Raw genomic sequence first — 26900 nt, 5'->3', positions numbered from 1 at the left:
CTTTGCAGATTTTCCTACACTTACTAATTATAATTTTCTGAATGTATGTAGATTTAAAAAAATGCTTGCTCCTTCTCTCTTGTTCTGCTCTTAGAAATTGTTGCAAGGGAAACGAATCAGAACTGAGTAATAAAATACAGGTCTGGCTTTACTCAGAGGACATGAGTACAGAACTAAAAATTCAACTACTTATGTTAATTAGCAACTATTTTTCTACTAAAGTTTTTGTTTTGTTTTGTTTCATGCAAATATAGGAGTGACCAATTCTTTCTGTAACTTGATGAATTCTTGATCAGATAAGAATACTGGTAGAAGCCTACACTTTCCCCATACCATCCTCAAAGGAAAAGACCCTCAAGCAAAATTTAATAAAAGCTGTCATTTTGAGAGAGTTCTTTTGTTTCTGACAAAAAATATTTTAACAGTTCACCTAAAATTGGGACAACTGGACATGATCAGGTCAGGGCCACCAGTATAGATTTTAGGCCTGGGACAAGGCAATCTTACCTGCACCCTATACTACTCCACACAGGGCAGCACTGAATATAAAAACAAACTGTAAAATAAAAGGGTTTATAAGAGGTGGTGGTTATTAACTAGGTTGCCGTAAACAAGCTGCCTTGGTTGTCTTTGTTAAGACATGGAGTAAATCAAAACACACATATTTCAAACTAAGCCTGGTAATAATAATTACAAATAATATTCGTTGAGTATTTACATGAACCAGATACTTTTTAAGAAGTGTGTTACATAAATTAAATCACTTAATGCTGTTAAATTAATTAAACAAGTAGGTCATTAGACCGAGGTGGCTCTAATGCCATGGTAGCCTACCTAATCAAATAAAATCTAAGCCTGTAAAGGCCTCAAAGCTATGAACTCAGAACGCTAAGAACAACCAAACAGTTAACTAGGCTTTAAGCTATAGCCAATAAAATAATTTCCTTTCTTTGTTTCCGAAGTTTTCTTTGTGTAAGTCTTCCCCCTAATATCCTATCAGTGGAGTGCTCCTAACCACTTCCAGTTTGGTGCTGTGCAATTCAAATTGACTTTTGCTCAAATAAATTCTTAAAAATTTTAATATGCCTCCATTTATTTTTTAATCAATGCTAATGACAGTCAAGAAAGATAGGTAATTATTTTCCTCATTTTACAGATGAGGAAACTGAGGTACAGGGTTTGATAACTCTCTCAAGGTCATGTGGCAAATAAGAGATGGATTAAAACATTTGTTCTGGACTTCAGCTAGAATCAGTCTCCTTAGCCCCTAAGTCTTTAGGTGCTTTTCATTATGGCAGAATCAAGTGACCTTCAACTCTTGATGCAGTCTTCAACTTCTCTTCCTTCTCCTCGACATCTTCTAATAAATAGCCCACAGAAAGGATCTTGCTATGCGTACTTCCTGGGAGGATTCCAGATGTGGTACCTGCTTCAAGTACCAATAATTTCTTGGTAACAGCTTTAGCCATAATAAAAAAGTATTATACTTTAGTATTTTTGTAATTATTTAATAACAAAATAAATACTTTATGTCTATATGGCTTAGTTTTAAGAGAATATCTAAATAAGAGTATTTTTCTTATGGTAGATCAACTCTTTACTAAAATGCCTCAATGACTTTGAATCAAGGTTCCTTAAACTTACCTTAAATCTCAGAAGTTAAGATCAATCTGGGAATGTGAAATAAAATAAAATATAGGGATGTATTAATTTTTTATACAAGACAAACATTCTAAGAATAGACTACAAAGTGTATGTTGTTTCTTCATGAAACGTTGAATATGAATGCTTAATAAAGTATATTTTCTCAGTTACTTTAATTACCCGTAGGAAGTACCAAACTATGCTGTCTTTGTGTGTAATCCATGCATATTTAATTCTTTGATTTAGAAGATTACTACAAATGAAAAGAATCAAGTTGATTTAGATACTCATTTAAGAATATCGTATGCCACACATAACATATTTTATTCACATTTACTTGACATTTCTTGATGATTTCACCTAATGACATAATTTAAGAGAAAACAGGAATGTCTGTCTGACCAAAAAGATCTACACTATCAGCAGTCCTTAATGAAAATTCTAGTTTTAAAAATTTCAGTAATATATATTTTAAAATAAAACACTAATAAAGCCCTTCTGTAAATAACATATTTAAAACAAACTCAAAAGATAAAGAGTTGTATTATTTCAAAACTAGTAGGAAAACGCATATGCTATTGGCAAAAAACAGAGTCACTTAACTGGTCTACAGAGAAATTTATCAGGATTAGTTTTAAATTATGTGAGTTTTAATTTACTCACTGTCTTAAGAAATGCATGTTTGCAACTTTTCAATTTTACATTTACACCAGTAAAACACAGATGTATTCTTTGAGTTACAGATTCTCCTTAAAAACTTACTGTTTTTTTGCAAATAAGAATCTGCATTTAAGAATATATAATACACATATACTTATGGGGTCACTAACACCATAACTCATCTCCAATGATTTATTAAAGTGAGAAGAAAGATAAGATTCTTATTTGAAAGGAGCAGTTGATTATACACAAAGTATCATGAAATAATTGCTAAAATCGAGATATTTATAAGATGCTATGGAAGGCAGCTCAAAGGAGTATCATATAGGTTTAAGTAAGACAAGGATAGTTTCATAGAGGACAGAGAAAGGAGAATAAAAAGCAAAAAGAGACATTTCCAGGTAACAATGATACCTAGTTAAGGGTTCCTGAAAAGCTGGAAGCATGATAGGCGTGAGAAGGGCGAGACAATGTAGCATAATCCAGTGGAGTGAAAGAGAGGAAACCAAAGAGGGATTCGGCCTAATGCTTAAATGTGCCTCATGCTTGTTCTGGTACCTAATATACAATATTAGGACTCAAACGATGCTGTTATTCCACACTGCCTTTGGTCTTAGATCATATGTGCTGGTTTCATCCATATTCATCAGTGCTTCTCTAATCCCACTTGCCTGTTTCTTTTACTTTTCCCTATGTCCACATGTTAGCAGAAAATGGGTATCTGATCACAGCAGATCCACAGCTTTGCCACACAAACATGTATCCTTCCACCTACCCATACCCTCCAAAAAGAGTGAAAGGTTAGTTGAATATAGAGATTAAGTATATTAAATTTCTCATTAGGTTTAGTTTTTCTGAGCTTCTGGACATATGTAATACTACTTTTTTTTATGACATGTAACAATGCATGTAATGTGAATGTATGTTTATGTACACACGCGAAAGAGAGGAAACTTTCCGTGTGTGCATTTTATTAGCAATAATGACCTCAGTACAGGACGTTTCCTGTGAATTAATGACCAGTTGAGGTTAATGGCCCTTAGCTATGTATTGAGATATCTACTCCTCCAACTGGTCATTAATCGCTAAGACATGCCCTGTGGTCCAACACTATAAGTTAAGAAGACTGATGTTTTGGTTTCCAATGAACAGTAGTCACACTGTTCCTTGTTACCTAACTCATTAATATTGTTAAATAACTTAAAAATCAAAGCACTGCTTTCCTTGCTAGTATGACATTCCAATAAGTGCCCACACGTGCTGAACCATTTGTTAAGGGTGAGGAACAAAATAAAACAAAAATTCTGAAACTCCTGGAATGTTTTTTTAAAACTTTATATATTTTTCTCCTATAAAACAATCACTCTATAACCTGCTGCTCCTGATTCTTTGTATTTCCTCCCAACAATCCTTTGAATTCAATAGTTAATCTTTTAATTGAGATAATTTATGGGTTAAATGTATTGCCAACAACCTCTCCAATAATCTATTGATATTTTGCTATCTTCCAGTGCATGTCAGTGTGTGTGTGTGTGTCTGTGTGTGTTTTTTGTACCTACACGTGTGTGTGTCCCGCATCTGGGACGAATTATAGAGAGAAGTAGGTGTGATTTAACCTAAAGTGGGTGGATTTGGTGAATTGCATAGGTTATACTGCATGCTACTGTCTGTAACAAGCTCGACCTGGAGCCAATTAACTACACATAATCTGTTCCAGATGTTCACTGGGACAAACAGCACTCTTGGGGATCTTCAGATGTGGAGCCAATAGGGAGTGTTGTGATTATGAGAGATTTTTACACACTGTTCCACTAAATCAGAGCTCCAAATGCATAGTCTCACACTCAGGAAGGCCTTATGCCATTTCCCAAAGGAATACAAAGAGTCCAGAACTTATTAGATGGATGGTAAATCGTCAAAAATATTATTTGAGGAGCAAGGAATATAAAATTTTGCATACTTCATTGATTTCTCTTATTTATTTATATCTATTTGTTGCAAGAACGTATAATTATAGTGAAAAAATAGACTATATGCATAGGAAAAGAAAATACATGATAAGTCTTCACACCTGAAAACCTTGAACTTAGACGTAGGATCATTTCTCAGGTATGTGTGTGCTTGTGTGTGTGTGTGTGTGTGTAGGTTGGAGAAGGGAGAAAAAGAATCCTTGATTTCTTAATTTATAAAGAGCTATTTGTTCTTTATACCTTTGTGGTGCACATGAGGTCACTTGAGAATTTTTTATCTAACTCACGAGACACAAAGAGCTATGACCATCCCCAAATTAAAGGTACTACCAGTATAAACTCACTTTAGCCCAACTGTAACTCATATTTTTGAGTTATTGTTTGATCAGATGGTTTTCCTATAGAGTACGTAGACTAATCAATTTGGTAACATTACTTCCTGGCAGGGACATGGAACATAGTGACAAAGAACCAAACAGAAATTATAGAATAAACTTGAACAACAAAGAGACAACATAGGCAAACAAGGAGAAACTTTATGTTTGCAGAGAGATATCTTATATTCCATTGATCAAGTGCAGTGACATCAAAGCAGAATGCAAGTGGGATGAATGAAGGCTCACTGGAATGGTGCTTGGAATGCTAAAATTGTCATTTACATTTATTTTATGTCATCCTTTTCCAATTTCTCTTGCTGTGTTTTCTAATATACATGATATTCTACTACTTTAGTACCGTCGAGGGTATGCAATCACTGCTCAAGTTGTACAGTATTATTACCAATGGATGGAATTTATAGTGTAGGAACTTTTGGTTGATGAATTTTAACTGTCCATTAATAGACTTCATTGCCTTCAGATGTCATGAATTCTTCATCAATTGATATATTCCAAAGTAGTCTGTCAGACCATCTGATTTTTCAGAGATCATGAAAAAAGAGACTTACATGCTACACTCTATGTCAGTAAGAATAAATTACAGTAATTCCATTTTTATTTTGCAGTGGTTTAAACACAATGTTTGTATTTCTAAAATACAATGAAAGTATATTGTTGTATAAATCCCTGCTCACCAAAGCACCACTGTTACATGTTACTTGAGTTTGGAAGACTTATAGCCTTGTACTTAGAGCCAGATCAAATTCTCCATGATCTTACCTCTAATGAATCCAGCTCAATAAAAAATAATAGAATAATGAGATTTTAGAACATACATGTGTAACATGTTAGATTTAATATTATGGGTTACATTTTTTTCCTGAACATGACAGTAACAGCAAAACCATGCTTACATTGTAAAGAAGTCCTAAAGAAATCAAGTGCCTCCGAAGCCCAAACTGCTCAAATAATTAACACAGTTAGAAAAAATTAATAAGACATGACTATAAATGACTTTGCTAGCCATCTTCTTTAGCCTATATCTCATATTAATTGGCTACTCAAAGCAGATCACTAATGGTTATCAATTTGTTGGGTCAGAGAAAGCAACAACAGCATAATCATAGTTTGTTTCTCTTTAAATTTGATTAATCCACAATTCAAAGGTTTAAGATTTTTCTTTCCAAATTCTCATTTTCTAGAGAGCATTTTGATCCATGCATCTTTTCATGACCAAGATAACCTTACCCCTCACGCTTTGGAATTCTGATATACTTTTTGAGAATTATAGGATATCTTGTCAAATTTTAATGTCTGCCTTTTGTATTCAAAATACAAATGTATATTATTTAAACTGATTGTTTTTTAAAACTTAACATCCTACACCTCAAATATTCTGATACATGCCCTCTGCAGTTTAAAAAGAGATTTTTAAGTAAATGAAATATTGAATAAAGCAGATTAGGAATTACTGTAATTAAGAAGGCAAAACGATCATAGTTTCTTGAAATAAAAAGAGTTAACCATGTGTCTGTTATTGAGAAGTTTCTCTATTTTATTCCTTTTATCTTTTAGGAATATCATTAGCATCAAAACAGAATCATGTTCTGGTAAATATCCAAAAGTTTTAACTTTCTTTCCTAAAACACATGTTTAGCTATTAATTTAGACATTGAGTTATATGCCCAATAAAAATTTTCCTAGACTTTATAATACTGGTCTACTATTTCTGCTATGTGGGCAATAAATGGATTTAAATCTTTTAAAAAATTGACTCTTCAATGATCGAATACACAAATTTTCTATATGGAAATTAATTTATTGGCCCCATGGTCTCTGTATCAGCAGAAATAATTGTGCACCTCATGTAGCTTGTCTTTCAAAGCAACGTAGGTATCTTATTACACTTAAAAATATTCTCATGGTGCTTTTACTTCAGCAGAGCTTACAACAAGGACGGAGCAGTGCAAAGACACGCAAAGAGAGGAGCACAGCACCAGCATAGGAATGACAGACAAACATGTACAGTTAAGAATTTCTTTTTATTTCCTGACCTGTGTGGTGGTGCTGTTTTTCACAATTCTCACGCGTATGTTATATTTTCCAATTAAAAATATTTATTGAAAAGATTAGTTATGCTACAAGAAGGAAACAAAGTTTTTTTTTTTATTGCTTAGTGGATACTTTACAGGACTGTGAGACAAGAGATTCATCATATCCTCAAAAACAATATACAGAGGTTATTAGTTGCCAAGCTGTAAAAATGATATCAACCTATTATATAAAACTACTTATGTATAGGAAATAGTAAAGTAAGTCCCTATAGTAAAACTAAATTATAACATGGGTTCACACTATATTTAATTTAGGATCTAAAGGTTGTAACTATTGGAAACTAGTAAATAATAATGAACTAATTAAATTACGTTTTTAAGGCATGTGATATAGAACAATTATAAGGATTCTCTTTAAAACTCCTAACACTTTTAAATAAACAGACCAAGAAATCCAGTCAAATTACCAGCAACTCCAGTATCTAAAAGCAAACTTCTTAATCTTAAAAACAGTACAGAGCAGAAAAAATGTGACCCTGAACTTCATATTCCCATAAATTCTCCAGGAATGCAGGTACTTCTGAGACCAAAACACTTATGATAAGTTAAATGACTTTTTTTAAAAAGCAAAAGGATGTGCTAAACACATGAACACAATTTATTTCTTTCTTCACTATTTAATGAAATGCCTAAGGGAAATAAACATTTCTAGCAATGTAAGGATTCCATATGCATAGCAAGAAGAGTTTAAATAATTCACTTCATAAACATAAAACTATCTGGGAATAAAAATAGGCAGCATGTGAAGGGAACTAAGTGTCATATGCAGAATTTAGAAACTCAGTCTTCACATCAGATTTGAATTTCATGATAATTGACCCTACTCTGCTATAAATTAAATAGATAAGTAAATAGATAGATAAATAGATAAATAAATAAAATAACGATTTTAATGTAATTAAATGTGAAAGTCATTAATATTTTAAAATTTATCTTTAGCAAATTGAATTCAACAACTGATGACTATTGTGTCTTTCTTAGACAAATATTACAAGATAAGTTTGCACGTGCTCTTTGTAGGGGCTGCTAGCCCAGAAAAGGGCTGGATCTCTGAAGACAGTTATCTGTAATAGAACTCTGAATTTTGCCATAGATGGTCTACCAGCTATTACCAGAAATTCAAAAGTTCCCAAGACTATGACCCAGTCCATACTCTCACATTTGGTTTAGTTCTGCTATTAAAACACTAAAAATAATTTGAAAATAAAGTTGTAACTATTATACATAAACTAATACTATAATTTTTATTTTTGTACACTTATATGATCGCATTGTTAAATTTCTTCTACCTATAGTTCTAAACATGCCCAGTTATACCTTCCATAACTCCTCCAGGACATGTCAGAAGTAGAGTGGCATGGTGCTTGAGCACGCAGGCGCAAAGCCCAGGTCTGCCGCTGGCCTCCTGTTTATTCATGGGAAAGTTACTTAACTTAACTGTGTCTGACTTATCACATCTGAAATAGTAGATTATACCAGTATTTAACTCATTTGTTGTAAGGATTATAAACCATGATGCAAAGCACTACACCATGCCCAGTACATAGTAAGTGATCAATGTGTATTAGCCATTTTTAAATTATTGCATTTGATTTAATTTTCTATTCAGATTCTCTTTAAGTACAAAAGCAAATTATGGTTTTAAAGACATTTAATAATGACCTGAACATATGCCTAGAGTTTATAAGGGCCGTAAAATAAAGAGTTCTCAGGGAACAATTATATAATTTCCAAAAGTATGAAGATAAATGAAGAAAATAATCACAGGTTACCACCAAGACAAAAAATGACCATGAAAGTAAATAAACAAACTCCATTTCTATGGCTTAAGCGGGGACAATCAGTGATGGTCTGAATTTTGTCATGAAGGATAAGATACAATTGTATCTGGAGTGCTTCCAGTGCCACTCATTTAAATTAAATGATGTACAAAACTACAGTGAGGTACCACCTCACACCAGTCAGAATGGCCATCATTAAAAAGTCTACAAATAACAAATGCTGGAGAGGGTGTGGAGAAAAGGGAACCCTCCTACACTGTTGGTAGGAATGTAAGTTGGTGCAGCCACTATGGAAAACAGTATGGAGGTTCCGCACAAAACTAAAAATAGAATTACCATATGATCCAACAATCCCACTCCTGGGCATATAACTGGACAAAACTGTAATTCAAAAAGATACATGTGCCCCTATGTTCATAGCAGCACTATTCACAATAGCCAAGACATGGAAACAACCTAAATGTCCATCAACAGATGAACGGATGAAGAAGATGTGGTATACATATACAATGGAATACTACTCAGCCATAAGAAAAAGACTGAAATAATGTCATTTGCAGCAACATGGATGCAACTAGAGATTATCATACTAAGTGAAGTAAGTCTGAAATAGAAAGATAAATACCATATTATATCATTTATATGTGGAATCTAAAATATGACACAAATGAACCTATGAAACAGAAACAGAATCACAGACATAGAGAATAGACTGGTGGTTGCCAACGGGGAGGGGATTTGGGAGGGATGAAGTGGGAGGTTGGGGTCAGCAGATGTAAGCTATTATATATAGAGTGGATAAACAACAAGATCCTACTGTATAGCACAGATAATTATATTCAATATCCTATGATAAATCATAATGGATAAGAATATGTTTTTAAATGTATATATATATATATGTATAAGTGAATCACTTTGCTGTACAGCAGTAATTAACACAACATTGTAAATCAACTATACTTCAATGAAAAAATAAATTAAATGATGTAGTTCTTTAAGAAAGAGAAAATAACTAAATATCCAATCAAATAATAACTACATATAACAAATAGAATCAAAATAGAATAAACACTGGTGAATATGTATAATGCTTGACTTTAAGATTTTCACTTGTATTAAAAGATTAAAAGGATTAGGCTTCTTTTGGTGTCTTTTCCAGAAAGGATACTAGCTTCAAAGGGGAAAATAGGGAATTTTAAATAACCTTGCGGGCTATGTAGAATTGAAGGATATACTATACTCAATGGTGTATTCAAAATATAGTAATGACATATGCTACAATTCAATATATCCTTTATATTGGATCGTAGTACATTACATACACATTTTAATTTTTTTGCATCTATCCTATTTAATTCAGTGTACTGTTTTCCATTCCTACCCCTCACCTTTATTTTTAAAATGGGTAAAAAGACCTTTCACAAACTCTTATCAGTGTTCTTTACGTTTCACTTTCTTTAAAAAATTACCCTTTCCAGTTATGATGCTACTTAAGAAGTTTACATACTTTATATTTTATAAGTTGCTGACATCCTTTGACATATGTAAAGTATTAAAGAGTTAATTAAAAGAATTTTCTTGCATGAAAAAATAATGTTTAAAAAGTTATATTTTATCCAAGATCAATTTTTTACAGTTTTTTACTAACCTTAAAATTGTTATTTATTATAAAGTATATTTTGAAATTCATAACAGCTTACAAAATGTGGTTGATCTAACTTCATTATTAACATCCTATGATTATCATAACACAGTAAAACATTGATATATAGCAGGAGCTCAAAAATAATTTTTAGTTTATTGACTATAATAACCCAGAAAATAGGAAAGCAATATCTCCTGACTGAAAGCAGAACAAAATTAGACCTTATGTTAATACTGAATTAGGTTTAGGTAAGTTAAAAAGTTAAAAAATCAATTACATTTAAACCATTCCAGATCTGCAAACATGCCAAGTATTATTTATAACAGCTTACAAAATTGCTGTATTTACAGCATACCAGATTTGAGGTTGTCTCTCCCACATATTCAAAGAGCTATCGTGCATGTTAGAACATCTTCATATATCTACTAGCCCTAAGATGGAATATTAAAAGCATATATTAAAAAATTCCTTCCATATTCAATTATTATTCAAATACATATTTGCATAAGCATTTAATGTTTGTATAACATAAGCTTTACTGTCTTCAAAATGCATATTTCAATTCATGTGGATCAGACACTAATAAAACTAAAAATAAATATAATGTATAGACCAAATAGCATTATTGTAAAATGATAGAATATTGTTTTATAATTAACACAAGTTTTAAACTTTATATATACCTTCATATAAAGATATCATATTTTCGAGTATGACTCTATAACACTTTCTTTCAGAAACACTATTAGTTATACCAGATATGCAATATGGAAGCATAGTGTGGACCTTGTTAACAAGCTCATGGGTAAAGGTGAATTCATCCCTTTTACCTACATTCTCTTAATACATATAAGAGAGTAGGTCCTAGACTAACACATTTGTATTTTAAAAGTAACTTGCAATTGCCCAGGGCATGAGCCATATGGCTGTGTGAAGAATGGATTTGGCTGCTGTCTTATGAAGTGAGACTGATAAGGTACCAGAAATTTCAACTTCTATATCAGGTAGCCTGTTATTTCTAAACACCTTTCTTGTCTTTCTTATATAAATATATTTTGCTTTTTTTTTTTTTTTTTTGGATAATTGTTCTGTTAAAGTCGTGTGCTGAATATTTGGCTATCCAATTTTCCCTTCCACCCTCCTTGCCATGCTTATCTAGTTCCCTATCTACCAGTATCAGTTTCATTTTTCTTTTTCTTTTTTACTGAGATATAATTGACATATAACATTGTGTAAATTTAATATCAGTTTCTGGGCTGTGTTTAATCCCATCCTTACCAGCTGTACCTGAAAAAGTGGATTTAAATGACCATCCCAGAAAATTAAATGCGATATCATACTGTCAACTGATTTATAGACCTTATTTAAATTTTGCCAATTGATCCACTCATGTCTTTTTCCTGGTTTAGGATCCAATCCAGGATCACATCTTTTGTCTCCTTGTTTCTTAAACCTTCTTTAATTGGGGGCAGTTCCTCAGTTTCTTTGTCCTTCACGATGCTGATATTTTTTAATTGTACTGATTCCTTATTTTGTAGAATGTTCCTCATTTGCAACCCATTCATTTTTAAGCTTAAGCAACCAAGCGTGGCGATTCCCTGAGATCTCACAGAAATTAGTGGCAGAGCACCTTGTACACAAATAAAAGACTGCTGACTGTAAATAAATAAATAAGTAAAGAGATAAAAAATAAATGACCATCCCAAATCTTCTGCCTCAAATTAGAATAAGCAGGAGATTCCTGAGTTGAGCACACAGCTACAGATATGTGCTCATTTTTATTTTTTACATATTTCTCTCTTAGAGAAAATATCATATCACCTCCTACGATATAACCTCTGAAGTTAACTCATAAGTGAAACTAGCACTGTGGTCTGGATTTTAAAATACAGAATTCACTTTAGGTAATCTCTCAAAATCCTCAATAATTAACCTCATTTATTTTTACCATGTGTTATAGCAACTATTATAAAACTCTTGAATCTCCCAGGGGTAACACAGCCTTAAGGGCTTAGGCCCTGGCTCTGCGATGGTTTGGGCTGTAATCCCCGTTTTGCTACTTATCAGCTTTACAACCTGAAAGAATTCACTTAATTTCTCTAAGTCCAGTTTCCTCATCTGTAAAACAGGATTCTCAGTTCTTATTAAATATGGTTGTTACAAGAATAAAATGAGATAATTCATGGAAAGCACTTACGACCTTGTGTGGCATATAGGTAGCTCTCAAAAAATGTTAACTTAAAGTTCCGCCATTTTTCCATGAACTATGATAGCAACTATTTTTCCAAAGATATTAAGTGGGTATGAAACTTAAAAGGAAACCTGGAAACTCCCATGTTCTCCTATCATGCTTGCAAATGTGTTTGTGTAATTTGGCATTAAAGTTCCCAACTTTCATCCCACAATGTAAGTTTTTTCCATGCACAAGCAGATAAGATAAGATCTCATGCTGCAGGAATAATAATACGTTATTTTCTCTGAATTTCCAGTTTGTTGAGCACTGGCGACATGAGCTGCCAAAATGAAATCCTAACCAAAAGAACACACTTGCTTTACTGGACATGGAAATTGTTAGAAAATAATAATAAAGGCCAAGTGAAAAATAAATGCTTTTTATATTAGAATATTCAATTTGGGGTTACTAAATTTGTTTGACAAAAGTCTTGGAACTGAGATTAATATTTAGAAACAGTTCTGAGGGTAAGCCAACCTAAAGTTACTTCTGAAAGCTTATTTGGATATTGTAAGACCCAAAAGAGTTTATACACATAAAGAACTGTAGCTTTAAATTATAACTGCTGTACTTTTTCGAAGTATTCAAAAGAGTAAATTGTTATAGTATGGTAAAATCACAGTTTAAAAAATGTTTCCAAATAATATTTAGGCCATTCCCTACATCTCATAAGATTTGCATTTGTACCTTCCAGAACAAGTGTAATCTCCATCTGCAGACACATGTACTTCTTTTAAACCACATGAAAGCAAAGACATGAATCACATTCACCACTGTATCCCCAAAGTCTAGCACAGTGTCTGGCATGGAGTAGGAGATGAGCATATATGTGTTAAATAAATGAAAGAAGCAGTTGATCTCTTCCTTTTTCCTTCACCAGCCCACTTATATGATGTATGGTGATGAAGCAGCCAAAAATCTCCATATGTCACCTCTGTGTGCTATCATGAAGACTTTAAAAGCCTGTGTAGCCTTAAGAGTACCAGACAACACAGCCAAAATAAATAAATAAATAAATAAATAAATAAATAAATAAATAAATAAATAGCGGTCCCTTTAAAAAAAAAAAAGAGTACCAGAAACATAGGGAAACTTTGGATCAAAATAGAATGACCCATGTCTGCTACAAAGATTCATATCCACGGAAAATAGGAGGAATGACTGAGTGGGTCAGGAACTTTCTTGGTATTTCTGGGTATCTTCTTCCAAGAGTTTTCAGAATCACATTTTTCTCACCTCACTTGAGAATGTTGCAGAAAACCCCTGTATGTAGACGGGCCATGAAATCGTAAAAAGTTTGAAATCTGGAGTCAGGTGGGCTTGGGCATGAGTTCTAGTTTTACCACTTTCTAGACAAGAATTTCTTCAAAATTTAGGAAAAATGGCAACTTTGATATGTTATTTGATTTGAAATAGTACACATTAAATTCCCTCTCCACATAGTATGTGTAAAATAAACATTAGCCATTACGATGATTATTCCTTAATACAGATTAAGATAGTTCCGTTCCCCCAACTGGGTGCCGTCTGCCAACGAATCCTGTTGGTACCTATTGGGAACTGAGCGAATGCCCATCAGTAATTTGGGAAATTTTGTTAAGTTTCACTCTCCCTATATCCCCATTGGTCTCAGTGGAGAAAGTTTTATAATAAGAAAATATTTTAATGTGATTCTTTCTTTACCATCACCTTTATACTTCCCCTTTGTCTCCTTCTGTTAATTGTTGACTTTTATCTAGAAGACAAAGCACAAAATTGCACTTAGCAGAAATTAAGCACATATTTATTTATTTATTTATTTATTTATTTATTTATTTATTTATTTTTTACATTCGTACGAACAATGCCCACCATCTTTATTGTCTGCTTTTCTTATTAGAGCCATCCTAGTGTGTGTGAAGTGTTATTTCATTGTGGTTTTGATTTGCATTTCCCTAATGACTAATGATATTGAGCATCCTTTCATGAGCTTGTTGGCCATTTGTATATCTTATTTGGATAAATGACTATTCAAATCCCTTGCCCATTTTTTTACTGGGTTATTTGAAACACAGAGATTTTTAATTTTGATGAAGTCCAGTTTATCTATTTCTTTTTTCTTATCATTTTTGTGTTAAGCACATATTTAAATACTCATCCTGTCTTTACAACCACCATAGTCCTAAAACATTCACAGCACAAATGTTTTCCTAAGTAAATACATACCCAGATTCAAACGGGGTAGGAGAGCAGTGTCTACGTGGTAAAATAGGCAAGCCACTTAGAGAAAAGTAGAAATGTAGAGGTTATTGCTGTCTTGGCCAAGAAAGAATGTGAAGTTCAATTGTAATAGTACATGCATGCATCTTTTGGAATGTCAAAGAACAGGAAAAAATTCTTGATTATAAAATGATGAGAGAAAAAGATATCTTCCTATCCTTGGCACTTCAAAAATATCAGTTTTTCAGGCACTCTTCAATAAAATTCTTGTATTGCATTACTCTAATAAAGAGTTCTCTTTTTGAACGTTACTATGTAACTTACTATTTTAAGTTTAAGTGAGTAAGTACTATTTTACTTACTCACTCAAAAAGGGATGACTGCCAGGAACTGTGATAAGCATCAGTGTGAAGTAGGCACACAACTGTGATTTCTCAAATACTGCATTTGAACCATTTGAAACAGGCACGTGTATCATCCACCCACCTAGGGAAAATTTGTAAGTTCATCTATTTTAAGAAAAATTATTATATTCTATAAATGGTATTTTATGATAAGGTTTAAAGCAATTAAATTATACAACTGTCTATAATCATGTTTTTAACTTCAATCTGTAAAAAGGATTAAAATAATTACCATTGGAAGATAAATTATGCCTTGTTGCTAAAAATGAATGTGCATCAACTGGGAGAAGATTTTCAACTGGGGGAAACATTTTTGATATTTTGCTATTTGTAGATTTCTGTCATATAACTTCTACTATTAAAATCTGACTTTTTAATATATGTCAACTTCTCCAGCGATTATTTTATAAAGGACACAGAGAAATATGAACAGGGAAGAATCATGTTGTAGCGGAAAGAGCAATAAAGCCCTAAGGCCTGATGGAAGTCCTGGCTTTGCCTCCTACAGGACATCTTATCTTCAGGAATTTAATTAACCACTCAGAGTGTTAGAGTTCTTTTATGTAAATTTAGTATGTTAATATGTCATCAACCTAACAGGGATATTATGTAGTTCTAGTAAAGTGCACATAAATATTCTGAAAATAATTAATAGGCAACATACATAAACCTATTTATTTAAAGAGGTTAATTTTTTCAACTTACTTCAATCTTGCTTTCTAAAGGATCAGTGTTATTGGATCGTATCTAGTGTAGAGTCAGTTATCAGAAAGCCTGCTTTCAGATCTATTCTTACTTCTCTTTATCAAATAGAGAAGTAACATATGTATGGGAAGAAAAGGCGGTATCTATTCTTTAACTACTAAACAAGGCTGTCATCTGTGTCAGTCATGTCATTTAGTAACATACATGTTACTTTATGTCTAGGATTAATTTTTTTACTCCATTTTCAAGGTCACTAAGGGAGCCTTGGTTGGCTGTTACTATACGCCTGGGTTAGTACAATTGGTATTCTGGACTCCAGCTGTAGACTACAATCTTGGGAATGCCTGATGTTTCCAGATGTGTTTGTTTTCATAAAGTGTTTGCTTTCATAATGCCATCTCTAATTTACAATATAAACTCCCTTGCTTGGTATGCCAGTTCCTTCCTCACACAAATTACTTTCTCTCTCTATTCCTCAATGTGTACTCCCTGTTCCAGTCAAGATGGTCAACTAACACATGCCATCCAAATCATGTTCATTTCCTTCTCCCTGTGCATGATATCCTGCTCTCCCAGATCCAATCGCATCCAAAAAGCATTTATGGATAAATTCCAAGTCAAAATACTCACTCTCTATCACGATCACATTTTTTTTCTACCACACTAACTTACAGTCAAATTATCTTGTATACTGCCTGAACTGTACACGCCTCCTGTCTCTCCAAAAATACTGGAAGGTGATTAAACACAGAAAACGTATATTCTTTTAAATCTCCCTTAAATAGCCCATAGAAGCTGACTAGGCTCAAAGTAGAAGTCTAATAAATGTTTTTTAGATAGGTAAGAAATGAACAAATGAAAGGGAAAACATAAAAAAAAAAAAATCTGTTCTTCTGACTTATTAAACACTAAATGAATTTGGGCAATACAACGTTCTATAAATTTTCTAAGAGAAATAAACGAGATTCTTTAATAACCTGAAAATCACATGTAAATTTGTGATAGAGAACCTAAGTATTGGGTTGGCCAAAAAGTTCGTTCGGGTTTTCCCATACCATCTTACCAAAAACCCGAACGAACTTTTGGCCAGCCCAGTACTATAAGGAATTAGAAAGGTAGATAGGGGCTTCCCTGGTGGCGCAGTCGTTGAGAATCTGCCTGCCAATGCAGGGGACAAGGGTTCGAGCCCTGGTCTGGGAAGATCCCACATGCCGCGGAACAACTGAGCCCGTGCGCCACAACTACTGAGCCTGCGCATCTGGAGCTTGTGCTCCGCAGCAGGAGAGGCCGCGGCAGTGAGAGGCCCGCGCACCGCGATGAAGAGTGGCCCCTGCTCGCCGCAACTAGAGAAAGCCCTCGCACAGCAATGAAGACCCAACACAGCCAAAAATAAATAAATAAATAAATAAATAAATAAATAATTAAAAAAAAAAGGTAGATAGGTTATGCTTTATGAATAAAAGAAAATATTGAGGTGTAGATGAAGAAACATAACGTTACTCCTTAAGTACTAGTTAATAAGCTGTTAACAAAGGTGGATCAAAAGTCTTATAATGATAATCAACATGGAATTGATTAGAAGTTAAAAAAGAAAGAATGGGCCAACATAAAACATGATTGCATTTCATGGCTGACAGACAACGTATCTGTAAACACGACAAATGCAGTGTAACTCTACTCAGGCACAAGAAAAGTACATCATGGAGTTATTTTATGAGTTAACCTGAGATAACAATACTCATGTTCTTAAAAATACAGGATATCACAGCAGTTATAGTATTTTCATTTTGTGTTCACTTATTTATACAGATGATATCAGGTTAGAAGACCTATGTAATATGTAAAGCATATGGAGTAAATACATAAACTGATGTATAAAGCATTTAACACTGAAATATATGGGAAGCTAATATCAAACTATATGGTAACATTCTTTGAATGACTCCATTACTTTAAATTATACTTAGTGTAATCAACACAGTCCTCATACAAAGGGCAAAACCAAGATACTTCATTTTCACCCTCCTAGAATTTTTCATTCTTTTTAACAGCAACCATAACTGAGCAACATCTTCTTGTAATAATGGATTGGTCTTTAATGGAAAACATCATGATATAAACAAATATTTGACTACCATTTGGAAGAAAGCAGTATCATCATGGATTCCCGATAATAATTTGAGGCCAGCTTCTGCCACCAACAAGCTTTTTTGCCTCAGATAATTTATGTGGCTTTGCTATGGTCTGAATGTTTCCGCCCCCCCCCCCACCTAAAATTCATATGTTGAAATCTTAACGTCCAAAGATGATGGCATTCGTAGATGGAGCCTTTGATAGATGGTTAAGTCATGAGCGTGAACCATCATGAATGGGATTAGCGCCTTATAAAAAGAGGCTCCAGAGACACCCCCTAGCTCTTTCCGCCATGTAGGGACACAAGAAGAAGGCACTAGCTACGAACCAGGAAGAAGGCTCTCACCAGAAGACAACCATGCTGACGCCTTGATCCTGGACTTCAAGCCTCCAAAATGGCGAGCAATAAATTTCTGTTATTTATCGTTACCCAGTTGGTAGCATTTTGTTATAGCAGTTCAAGACCTCTCTAGGTTTTACTGTTCTTTCCTTTAAAACACGAAAGCTGGAACTACTGCAACTTTAAGGTCTTTTCTAAGTATAATATTAGCAATAAGAGTGCTAACCTTTATTTTTAGATTTTATCCCCATATCCATAACATATACTAAGTATAGTATTGAGTTTGATTTTGCAAAAATGATTCAGAGTGATTTAAACAATCAGGTTTACTCAAGACAAACCAAGAGTATCACAGACATAATCATTCCAGAATTCCAAGACAGGTAGAAACAAAGCCCCATGAAAAGTTTCAATACAGATGTATAAAATTTGAAAAACTGCTATTCAAGTTAACTGCTTTTCTTTAAAATTTTAAAAAATGAAAACATTTTACTTCACCAAATGCTTTAAACTTAAAGCTACAGCAACATGACACTGATATAACAAGATATCTATACTACATGCATTTTGAAAATATTTTTGTTTTTCTCACAAAAAAAGACTATAGGATGCAAAGTCAAAATATAGTGATTCATTTTTATAATTACTATTGTCAGCATAATCTCTAATCATATGAAATGGTTGGACATTTGTAGAAAAGAAGATGAAGGGGCATCTTGAAATAGCTAGGCTGCTTTGGTTGAAACGTACCATAAATATAAACAAGAATGTTAGAGAAATTTGTAATAAATTTATTTATGGCAAGGGAATATATTTATTTGTTTGATATTATTAAATGTCACAACATAAACTTGTAAGTGAAATGAACAATAGAATTTAGTAATACAGCAGTGTCAGTTATTAGAAAATCTAGTTACCAGAAAATGATATGCTCAAACGTGGTATATTTCTGTTAGAGGACATTAAGCAATTGTGAAATGAATAAGAGAAAGAAAATTATTAATCTAAGTAATTGGAGTTTCATTCCTTAAAAAGTTAGACATAATATCTAACACTAGATTTATCATTTTTGTCTATCTGAGAAACCACTAGCAAAATGATCAAGACTATATTTTAAAAATGGATTATATTTGTTCACAGTATTTATCAATTATACTGTTATAAGTAAATAATATTCTGATATTATCATAAATAGCAATATAGTAATAACATTATACACATTAATGTTTTCACCATAGCTTATTCGGCGAAACATAAGGAAGAGGAAAATCAAGAAGGGCTTAGACAATGCAAAATATGTATAAAAATTTCAGCATTAATTAAATTTACTTAAGTTCAGATGAGCAACTATTTTACAAGCTTTTTGTTATATAATTAATAGTTATTGCAAATCTCCACTTTCTCTGAAAGTGCAGAATTTCTTTGGAAGCTTTAGAATTTCAAGAATTAAAGGAAATTTAGGTTTAAATATTTTTTCTTAAGGGGATATTTTTACATTATTAAAGAACTACTTTGTAGCCATTGTCATTTAATTGATTTGTATAAATAACATATTAAATTACTTTAAAAAGTATTCAACATAATATACAATAATTTTCTATATAATAATTCATACTTGTGGAAAAACTGCTGAACTATAATATGAGCAAAGAGAATTCAAAAATTGTTTTTTATAAAGAGTTGTCCTAAGTTTGGATGCACAGCTAACTAAAGTATATGCTCTATGAGTCATAGGTATGAAACATAGGTCAAGTGATATGTTTTCCTGAAAGGGAGAGAGGGAGGAAGGGAGGGAGGGAGGGAAGGAGAGCCAGAATGAAGGAGTATTTCCTATGGTGGTAATGCTGATAGTTTTAAATTCATTCAGTTACTACTTATAGAGCATCTGCAATGTGACAGACGCTCTTCTAGGTGTTGGGGATAAAACATAGAAACAAATAGATATGTTCCTGCTCCCAATGGAGCTTACATTCTATTGAGGATGGGTACAGAGAGACAGAGAGTAGTCAATACACATATCACACAGGCCATGACAAGGGCTACAGAAAAAAAAATATGAAAAAGAGAAGAATGGAGAATGCCCCTGGTTGAGGTTTGCAGTTTTAAAGAGGATGCTTACAGAAGCCCTCAAAGAAAAGTTAAACTGAAGCAAAGATCTGGAAAAGGTCAAAATTCGGTGAATGAAACACGCAGAATTTTAGCTGTGGAGGTGGCAAAAAGTGATGGTCGGATTCTGCATGCGACCTGAAAACGGAGCTAACACCATTAACTGAGAGGCTAGATACGGAATGTGAGGGTGCTCAAGAGGAGGCTTGCTGGGAGACCCAGATTTGGGTGTTGAACACGTTAAATTTGCCTACTGGACATCCACCTGGCAACACTGAGAAGACAAGAGCGAATTAAAGTCAGAAGTAGAAGGGAGCAGTCAGGGGTACAAGTACACCTTTGATAGTCTCCAGCATGTAGATGGCATTTATGAGAGGTGAGATTGCCAAGGGAGGGAGTGCAGGTAGAGGAAAGAACATGTGCACGCACTGATCCCAGGCATGTTCCATGTTCCAAAGTCAGGGAGATGAGGCAGAATCAGCAACTAAGACTAGGAAAAAGCTCCTAGTGAGAGGGGAGGAAAAGCAAAGTGTGTGGGGCTCTGGATCCGCGTGTGATCCTTAGAGGAAGATGAAGTGATCAAGAGAGCCACTGTGTTAAATATGTCAACAAGTGAGATCTGAGAATTAACTATTAGATGTAAATGGTACTAAGAGTTAGGCAACACATAAAAATATCAACTGTAATCCAAACAGATATCTATTTATATGCTTTTAACAATGAAAATATCATTTTTACCTCAGCAAATGCTTTACATCTAAGGCTTAAAGCAACCTGAAATCAATGTAACAAGACAATATCTCTGCCGAAATTTCTCACAGAGTCTATAGATGAATGCTGTTTTTTAAGAATAAAGCTTTTAAGTATATTGTGAAAACATTTCTAAGAAAGTGAGTTAATATTATTTATTATACCTTATTTAATCTAACCTAAGATGCTAATATATTATCCTGTACATCCTCATGTTAGGTCTCACCACGAAAAAAATGTTGCCAAACTATGATATACCATTGTTTGTAAGATCCATCCTATTTTCACAGATGTTAAAACAGGAAAAAATACTCATCTTTGAATTCATGAAATGCTACAGAATCATCCCCTTTTTGTGGCTAGACTAAGACACACATTCTATTTCTTTATCAAAAAATAAGGCAGTAAACACTGTAACTTATAGTACTTTTGCAGAATAAGCAATTATTCCCACAACGGAATAATAACAACAAACACACTTAATCACTACCTTTTTTTCCTCCCAGGGTAAAGGTCAAAGCCACAGAGTTAAACTCTCTGTGCATGCTGAAATTATTGAGCAGTTAAAATATTACTACATGCTACTATTAATGTGTCCTATAATTTTTAATGTATATATATGAAAAATATTTACTGATATATTAGTAAAATTAAATTTGTAAGATGATTTATGAGATGACATTTCTAAAATATAATATTTGTTAACATAAGGAGACAAATATTCTATTTTATCTGATTTAAGATAATAACTGAACCACAACTGTGGATAACTATTAATTTATTCATTCAAGAGAATATTTACTGAGCACCTTCTAAGTGTCAAAGTGTCAAGCACCTTTCCAGGCACTGCACATACTGAGTGAACACAGAAAAAAGAATCTTTTCAAGCAGCTTGTATTTTAGAAAAAGGAACAGAAACCAAACACAAAGGAAATATAATGTGTCAGAATGTGGAAACTGCTATGGAATAAAACGGACAAGATTAAAAGGTGGAATGGGGAAGCTGCCATCTAAATAGGACAACTTACGTAAGTGACATTAAGTATGCTTACTGTGAACATTTAAAACATTTCTACTCTTTAAACAGTTACTGCATTCAAAGCAATGACAATTCTCATTTGGAGCTTTGTACTTACTGGGCAGAGGGTTAGAAAAATGTCTTGTTTCCTCCACCTTAACTAGAAGGAGAATGATTTTCTTTTTGAAGTGTAAAGAAATAGCCTCTGACCCCTCTTTTTTACCTGGTATTCTTCCTCTCTAGATATACCAGGTACGAAGGTAAAAATGTCCAAATGTATTTTCATGATGTGGTTACAAACTGTTAACATCTCAGTTGACATGAAAACTGAAAAGAGATGCTCAAAACAAGTTTTTGAAGAACATAACAGAATTGCTTCTTTTTGAAATCCAAATCAGAGTAAAAATATAATCAGCCTACTCATATTCAATCAATCTTGAGATGAGTAATACGTGACTTCTTGGACTTGTAATTCTTACCATAGTTACATGTTCTCTGAACATAAGAACTAATTAAATTGAATGATATTATATGATACTATATATTATATATTGGGCTGAAATAAACACATAGAATCAATGGAAATGAACCAATGTGTTTAAGATTACTGTTCTTAAATTTTAGAGGGAGATATTTGGTCATCTAAGAGAAATCAGCTTAACATCAAGCTTTCATTTTTAAGTTCAATATGATTTTCTATAATGCATATTAATTTATTAAATACGACTTCTGCATTTTCTCCCCTTCCTCAAATAGGGAAAACTTTTTCATATAACAGAGTAAAAATGCACAATATTAGAAATCACATAAGTTAAGTTCTGGTTTCAGCTCTGCCAATAAATCTCAGTGTGACTGTTGGCAACTTATTCTAGCTTTGTGAATTGCGGTTTCCTCATCTTTAAATGAAGGGATTAGTGAAGATGGTCTTTAAGGCGTCTTACTGTTCTAATGTGTACAAGATCACTTACATTATAAGAAAAAAGTTGAGACATTCTTCATCATGATGTTATTCCAAACATCAGCACACACAATTCGGTCCTACCTGTTACAACAGAGTTCTTCTTATTTATTATTTCCTGACTCTGTCATATGTCATTTACTCGGTATAATCTATAGTCTGCAACTTGCAAGACATGAACACATTATTAACAGTTTCTGATTACCACAGAGTCCTTATTAAGAGCCAGATCTACTTAATCCAAGTTTCCAGAAGTTTTTGTGAGGGAATGGCCTCATGCTGAATGAATGAATGCATAACATGACAAGTGATGGGAGTGAAAGGAGTTGGAAAAACTCTTTTATTAGAGCAATATTCTCTGTTTTGTTACCCTAAAACTTCAAAATGCATTTAGAATTCTCAAAAGAAGAAAAATCTGCTTTAATCTTCTTATTGTAGAGAGACTTGATATTTCTTAGCAAAGTTCCAGTGCTGTTTTTGTACCAACTAGTTTATTATCAAGAAAAACAAATTTAATATCATTAAAACAACCTATGGGATTCTACACCACAAAACAAAGACATAACCCAATGCACTGACTAAAGTCTAGGGGTTCTTTACATTCTTTCACAATACACAATATTTTAGTGTAAACGTCAAGGTAAATTTTACCACTGGTTAATTATTTTATTAATAATAGATTGTAATTATCACAGAAGTAGTATATTTGCACTCTACACAGTTAAACCACAGACAAGCAAAAAGAAGAAAATAAAGACATCATATTTCTATTCACACTCCACTCAGAGATTACCACTGTTAAAATCTTGCTTATCTTTCCATATTCTTCCATATATATTTTCTTATCACAAGATCATATCAAATACTCTATTTTGTATAAGTTAATTACCTCTATTTTGCATGTCAATAAATTTTCATTTTATTTAATATCCAGTCCATATTAAATTTTTCACGATTGTCCCCAAGTTGTTCTTTACAATTGGTTTGTCCAACTCAGGATCCAATTCAGTGTGACACACTGTACCTAGCTGTGTTGCTCTCATTTTTAATCTAGCATACAAATCATCCCTTTTTTTCATGACATTAACTTATTGACAAGAGATAAGAGATAGGTTCAAGTTATCCTTTTAAAAATGCTTTACCCTCTTCAAAAACTTCAGTGTTTTCAAGAGTTATTATTTGAAAACCATGTGTTAACTAACTGCACAGGATGCCTACTTCCCAAAGCTTTTGTTGGAATTCAGAGAAAATTAATCATTGTACTATCAGGGATTCTGAGCTAATTTTAAAAAGACTGAGTGTTCTCCTGACCCTTCTCCAGTGGGAGCAGGGCATGATGCATGCCTCCTGGACAGAGGAGCACTGGCCCTCATGAATGAGCATGAAGGTGTTCTAAGAACAAAGTCTTAGCTATCACTTAAATAAATGTCCCTTCTTTGCCATCTCTATAGAGCAATTTCCCCTCCTGTATACTTTCACCCATCACAATGAAATCCAACTAAGACTGTATTCCTGTTGGACTGAGTAGTACCAGTTTACCTAAATTAATGTTTATTTAGTATCTAATAATGTTTTCTATTGAGAGAAGCAGGGCTCTGTTTTCTCAAGGTTTTTGCCAAGTCTCATAAATCTGCAAAAAGGCAGTCAGTGTAACTCCTACTAATAACCAAAGTGGCCACACACAGAATAAACAAGGGCCTAGTTTATAAAGTCGTCACTGAGAGACCCTATTGGGGTAAATCTGGGTTTCTCAGTATTAATTTATGATGTGTGCAATGCACTTTGCACTCAAAAACAGAGAATAGGAAAAGAGTTTAAAAATGCATTTAAACAGAGCTTTAATACATTAATGTACTATTTAAATTTAACACCCACTCCCCCAAAAGAAAGAAAAGAAAAACAATGTGTTTCTGTGAATTATATGGAAGCTGGCAATGAATTTTAGTTGGTTTGGGTGTATAAGAATTTCTAAGCAATGAGATATCAACATCACTAAAAAACACAATTTGCTGGGTGTTTCTCCCCCAATTTTTAAATTATTCAATGGTTTACTTAAAGCTTAAGGAGTCATTTCTTTACCAACATAACAGATTTCTGAGCCAAAAATGCCTAGTAAAATGTTGAGAAAGTGGTTAGTTTCATCTACAACTTCAGTATCAGCTAGAGTTACTTCCATATGAATTTTATTACTTTAAAAGTCAAAATTTATTTCAAGACATGAAATTACAACCTTATTTAAAACTCCACAATAAAAACTTTCTGAAGATGTCGTAATTTATTTATAAAAGACACAGACTACATCAGGGAAATAAGGAATCTAACTGTCTCATGGTGGTCCTATTTTTATTTAATCGTTCTCCATGGTAATACAGCATTTTCCCAATTTGCATTCGTCATGGACCTCAGAGAACAGGATGTAGACAACTTTTAGAAAGAAGAATAAAGCCCTTTGATATTTGTTTGGTTTCAGAGATCCCAGAAAGAGATTTTTCATAAGAAAGGAAAGAGGGGCTGCCATTTCCTAGTGTCTGAAAACCCTGTCAATATTTTCTTTAATTTTATGGCTCCGTTCATTTTCTCACTAGAAGGATTCCCAGACAAGCAATATGATGTGAATGTAATAACCTTTTCTCTTTTTGGCTGAGTGATAGTTTCTCAAAATAAATAAAACCCATCTTATACATTTTTTTCCTGAATATCTCTCTCTTGAGCCATGAAGTGAAAAGATCTTCTCTGGGAATTCCAGATGCTAAGACATTGCCACCTTAATTAGGAAAAGTAACATTAAGAGGAAGTCTACCTCAAACAGTTTGCTAAAACTTTTCTTCTCTCTTCAATAACCCTGCCTCTCATACCTTTAGCCATGAGGCAAAAATTACTTCCAAGAAGAGCATCTTAAATCTTACTCACAAGAATGATAATGGATACGCACTACATACCAATCATGATGCTACATGTAATTAGATATGGAAATGAGATGACATGGCACACTCATATACAGTTAGCTAGAGAAGTAAAATGATTACCAGAGTACCTGACATATAAGGTCTAAGGTAAATGTTCATAATTTTAATGATCAGAGATGATGATCAGAGATAAAAATAACATAAAAGTATGTTATTATATGTAATATTATATTTAATATCACTTCTAAAATATATACTAGTTCTGTCCAATAGAAATATAATACAAGACACACACTTTAAAAAATTTTTGTAGCCATGTAAGTAGAAAGTAACAGGTGAAACCAATTTTTATAATCTATTTAATCCAATATATTAAAATATCATCATTTTAACATTTAATCAATAGATAAAGTACTAATCAGACGCTTTATGTTTTTCATTCTAAGTCTTCTAAATCAGCTGCGCAATTTACACTTTCAGCATTTCTCTATTTGAATGTTAGATTTTCATTCAAAATGCTTGGTCTGTATTCAGATTTCATAAAATTTACAATTGCAAAAGGAGATTGAATGTACCATAGATGTTTCAGACAAACTTAAAAGTTTTCCAATAACTGTATCGAGTACCACTTTTAAAATTTAGATTAATTAAAATTAAACAAAATAAAAGGTGAAATTAAAACTAGCTTTGAAACTTCTGTAAGATGCAGAAATCCGAAAATTTTATTCTTGTCCCCAGAGGTAGAAAACATCATACTTTGCTGTGAGACAGAGGGGAAGGGATTCCCGGCGTGGAGATAATATTTTTCGCCTCAGACTTGACGTGACAGAAAAATGAACACAATTTACAGAAACACCAGAATTTCTGTGAGGATCTTTAGCAAGATTTCCAAGCATTTATACAGAGACTTTTTTTTTAAGAGCTAGTCTGCAATATCCAACACTTTAAAGTGAG

At 33.1% G+C, this 26900-nt stretch overlaps 1 protein-coding gene across 4 annotated transcripts in view; it reads right to left on the bottom strand.

Annotated features, from left to right (window-relative positions):
• Positions 1-26900, bottom strand: part of SEMA3D (semaphorin 3D) — a 206623-nt gene that overhangs the window by 135242 nt on the left and 44481 nt on the right. Inside the window, exon 3 of one of the 4 annotated variants that reach the window (XM_059934032.1) lies at positions 1645-1670. The exons of 2 other annotated variants lie outside the window; for them this stretch is intronic. The gene's annotated coding sequence lies outside the window, so the exon portion shown is untranslated. Of the gene's footprint in view, positions 1-1309; positions 1344-1644; positions 1671-26900 lie in introns of those variants that run through there. One more of the 4 variants, XM_059934033.1, reaches the window with a different exon arrangement.

This window comes from Balaenoptera ricei, chromosome 9 (assembly GCF_028023285.1).
Source record: "Balaenoptera ricei isolate mBalRic1 chromosome 9, mBalRic1.hap2, whole genome shotgun sequence".
NCBI lineage: Eukaryota > Metazoa > Chordata > Mammalia > Artiodactyla > Balaenopteridae > Balaenoptera > Balaenoptera ricei.
Note: the sequence above shows the minus strand (reverse complement) of the source record. Positions and strands in the feature narration are given on the sequence as shown.